General features: G+C 47.9%; 1 non-coding gene across 1 annotated transcript; it reads left to right on the forward strand.

Annotated features, from left to right (window-relative positions):
• The first annotated feature begins 3,021 nt into the window (after window positions 1-3,021).
• On the forward strand, window positions 3,022-3,153 carry LOC114617695. Its single transcript, XR_003710845.1, has one exon. It is a non-coding gene; the product is annotated as a small nucleolar RNA SNORA17 (small nucleolar RNA).
• Window positions 3,154-4,438: the final 1,285 nt, after the last annotated feature.

The raw sequence follows: 4,438 nt of genomic DNA on the forward strand, positions 1-4,438 counted from the left end.
AGGACCAAAGTTGAAGTTCCCTAGACTATATAAACCCAGGGTGGGCATACAGGCCTCTGAGCTTCCAGTGCTCACAAGGTAGGGATAGGACCCACCCAACCAAGCTAGCTAGGCAAACTAGCTGTATCTGCTAGCTGTGGGTTCACTTGAGAGACCCTTCCTCAAAGTGAGCAGTGATCAAGGAAGACTATCAACAGCAGCCTCAGGCATGCACATGCACCCAGAACCCATGCACAGACATCACACACATCAGAGAAAAAAATTTAAACAATCTTTTTAAAATTCATTTTTAAGTACATCGGTGTCTTGCCTGCATGTATGTCTGTCTGTATGAAGGTGTCAGATCCCTGGAATAGGAGTTACAGACAGTCGTGAGCCAACATGGATGCTGGGAAGTAAACTGGGGTCCTCTGGAAGAGCAGCCAGCACTCTTAACCTCTGAGCCATCTCTCCAAACCCCAAAAGAAAACATTTAAAAACACCCAGGCTTTTGATTGCAGATTCATGTAGAGGGACCATTTCTGTAGGGAAGAAATGGTCAAATTGGGCGTTCAGTGTGGTTCAACCTAATATTAAATGTTCCTGTGACTGGCAGGGAGCTATCCCCTGGGTTTTGGTAAGGTCTAACTTAGATGACTGTCATTCTAAAGAGCATCCTACACTTGCACACTGGCTTCCTTTACAAATGTAAGGGACTTGGTTGTGCCTGTTCTGTGCTGGGCTGTGTGCCACATGGAAACCATGAGTCCCTTTATCCAAGGGCCAAGGTACCATGGTCCAAATGGGTACCAAATTCATGTGATAGGGACTAAATCTTCATAGCAACCGTGCTGAGAGAGAGCCTCTGGGAAGCTGCTTGCATCATGAGGCCCTGTCCTCATGACCAGATCCTGCCACCACCAAAGTAGTCTAACCTACTTTCCTCTCTGCCACGTGAAGACACCATGTCCTCCCCCCAAGACCCACCCCCAGGTTGAAATGTCCATCTTGGTAGCAGAAGTCAGCCCTCCCACAAGGGGCCAGCCCCTTAGCCTGACTTCTCAGCCTGGACAGAGGTAAAATGATTCATTAGTTATTAAGAAACTGGCACCATAGGATGTCGCCATGGCAAGTCAAAGTGCATAGGTAGCCTGGAGCTGGGTTATTGAAGACCTGCAATAGTTCTGGAGTGGTGTCGCCATGATTGATGGTGTAGCCTTAACTCATTCTTAGTGGTCATATGGTAAGTGGGCCCCACCAGAAACAGAAGATACTTGTATCTTTTCACAGTGTGTGACTTTAGCAAGTAAACTAAATTCATAAGTGACACCAGTTTTGTGGACTGAAATTTGTAAAGTGGTCCTGATTTCTCTTGAGAGCTGAACGTCGTTAAGCATGGGGCTTTTATTCCAAGCTTGGCTACTAATATTAACATCTCCGAGCACTCTAGCACGGAGCCTGTTCTAGACATTTCTAGAAGTCAGAATGTAGGGATTATGGACTAGTATATTTGGCAGAGTCCTTCTGTCAAAGAAATCTCCAAGCCCCAAAGTGTTCTGGATGGCTGCCTGTCTTCTCTTAGCTACTTTTAGTAAAGCAGGAGAAGAAATAATTTAAAACAGAATTCATAAGAGGGAAGCAGAGCACAGAGAGCCACACCAGATACCCTTGATAAGCTTTATGTGTCCAGAAGGAAGCCTGATGCTAGTCGTGCTATTCATCAGAACCCCGTGTGAATGGCTAAGAGGCAGTTCAGAGACCTTCCAAGCTGTTGGAAAAGCTTGGGGAGGTAGTTTGGAAAGGAACTGGATGCCTGCAGGCCTCCGGCTGCTGCTCAAGCTCATCTTCAGCCTCTGCCTCTCAACCTCACTGGTTATGGCTGCAGCCATCCCATTTGTGGAGGACCTCATCCCCAGCCGAGGCCCTGTTGGGGGCTGAGGGAACTTTTAGGAAGTACAGCTTGATGGAAGGAAGTTAGGTCACTGGGGGCGTGTCTCTGGAAGAGCTAGAGCACTGGGGGCGTGTCTCTGGGAGAGATAATCAATCGGGATTCTAGCTAGAGTCCATCTGCCTCCTCAGTCTCTGCATCCTGTACACAAGGTGAACAGATCCTCCTCCACTCTCCAGATTGTGGCACTGTGCTGTGACAGACACAGCTAGTGAGGCCAAGTCCCCAGAGATAGAAACCTTTCAACTATGGACCTTTTGTCCCATAAATCTTTCTTTCTTTAAAATGATCCTGTCAGATATATATTTTTTCCCAGCAATGGGACGCTGACAACAGCATGACTTAAAATTATTTTCCAAGTCTCTTATTTAAGAAAAGACAGCTGGATTCTCACAGCTAGCTGCCGTCTCGTGCGATCTGTTAGAGTGTCACATGCCTTGCTGCAGCTGGAGAGCCCCCCCTATATATTCATGAGAACGAAAAGTTCACATGCTATCTTAGGATTCCAGAAACAGTTTGAGCCTTACAATTACCTCAAAGAAATGTGAAGTCCTCGGAATGGGGCTTGGGAGAGAGCTCAATTCGTGCTTGCTATGAAAGTACAAGGGCCTGAGCTCATTTTCCTGAACCTATGTCAAAAGGCTGGCTGGGCATGGTGGTGTCTATTCTCAGTCCTAGTGCTGGGGAGGCAGAGAGGGGTGGATTCCCCGGGTCTCAGTGGCCAGCCAGCTTAGGCTAATCAGCGACTTCCAAGCCAGGAAGAGACAAAAAAATTGTCTCAGACAAAAGGTAGACGGTGACTGAAGAACAACACCAGAGATTATCCTCTGATCTACACACATGTGACGTGTATACACACACACACACACACACACACACACACACACACACTGAAGTCTCAGGGATGCATAACAGTAGAGGATCTCTATAAAATTTCAAAACTAACCCAAGAAAAACCTTCCACCAAGCAAGATAACTTTAAAAAAAAAATTCTTATCTGGTGAAATGCAACTTAAAACTGTATTCTTACTTTAAAAAAAAAAAATCACTCCACCCATTTGACTAACAATGAGGAATATTCTAGAAAAATTACTGCCGCCCCTAGAGGCACTACAGATATGGCTGCTGTGTCACATGTGCGTCAGCAGGTGGCAGAGAGGAGAAAGGCTATGTCTACACTTGGTGTTCTGACCTATGGACATCTGAGTAATTAGTAGCCTAACATTCCTTTTTAAAAAATTGAGCCTGAGACTATCACCAGTCTGGCACCAGGGAGCCCAGGCAGGGAGCTAGCCTGATACAACCACCACTTAAATGCCAGCAGGTCTGGACAGACTCACAGGATGGGAAGCAAGCCAGAGACTAGAAGAACCCCACTTGGGACCAAGGGTCCCACAGCAGGAGTGAGCCCAAGACAGATGGCCACTTGAGTGGGCAGGAAGAGCAGGTCTGACACATCCACCAGACTGGCCCAATGGGACCAAGACAGGGAGCGAGCCTAAGATGACCACCAGTCTGGTGCCACCCAGGTTACTGAAAGGGGCAGACCATATCAAGATGATTCCTGTCTGGTGCCATAATGCATGAGGGGGCCATAGCACTCCTGAGATCATTCCTGAAACAAACCCAGACACTCAGAGACCTCGGGTGCTGCTAAGAGAAACAAGTAAGAGGTGGAGAAATGGAAGAGAAAAGAGAAACCAAAGTATGTGGGCACAACTAAGAGAGGCAGAGCTGGAGAGGAACAACCTGATGTGAGTAGCCGGTGATGCCACCTAGGACCATGGTGGGGTCCTGGTCTGTGCTGACACTGGGGTCCAAGTCTGAGCCCACAACCCTGCAGCAGTATGGATCTGCTACCACCAAAGGACAGGTAGGTGTCCTTGGTCTGAGCTGTCACTAGAAACAAGTCGATGTCTGAGAGCTGTGCTGAACAGGCCCCGCCCCTCACCTGGGTTTCATGGGAGACCTGGGCCTAGAGGCCTGAGAATCTGAGAGACGTCTCAGCCCCTAGCCAGCTGGAGGACTTGGGAGAGCAAAGCATTTCAGGAGCTGAGGGTGAGCAGGCCCGGAGGATACAAGTCTGGGAGAGCTGGTCCTAGCACTAGTCTCCCTGTGGTGGTGTGGACTAGGGAGAGATACCCTCTTCCCTCCTCCCCCTTTTCCTCTCACCGCCTGCAGCAGGAAGGAGAGCTGGCCATGGGGTCATGAAAGCAGGAGGGCTAGCCCTGTCTCCCACCTGCTGCTGTAGGTATGGACAGGGTGGGGAGTTGAGGCAGTACATGATGGTGAAGTTCACAAAGAACCAATAAGAGTTCAAAAAAAATTTTCTTTTTAATTACTGGATTTCAAAGGAAAAAGGAAAAAAATTAGATAACCAGACAAAATCCCTGACATTTACAAGGAAAATGAAGCCGGATAGCCACCAGATTTGTTGAAAGCAACTCGTACCAGAAGTGAGTATCTTGTTAGGTCTTGAGTGCGTGTGTGTGTGTGTGTGTGTGTGTGTGT

Source organism: Grammomys surdaster, unplaced genomic scaffold, assembly GCF_004785775.1.
Source record: "Grammomys surdaster isolate TR1022 unplaced genomic scaffold, NIH_TR_1.0 137, whole genome shotgun sequence".
In the NCBI taxonomy this organism is placed as follows: Eukaryota; Metazoa; Chordata; class Mammalia; order Rodentia; family Muridae; genus Grammomys; species Grammomys surdaster.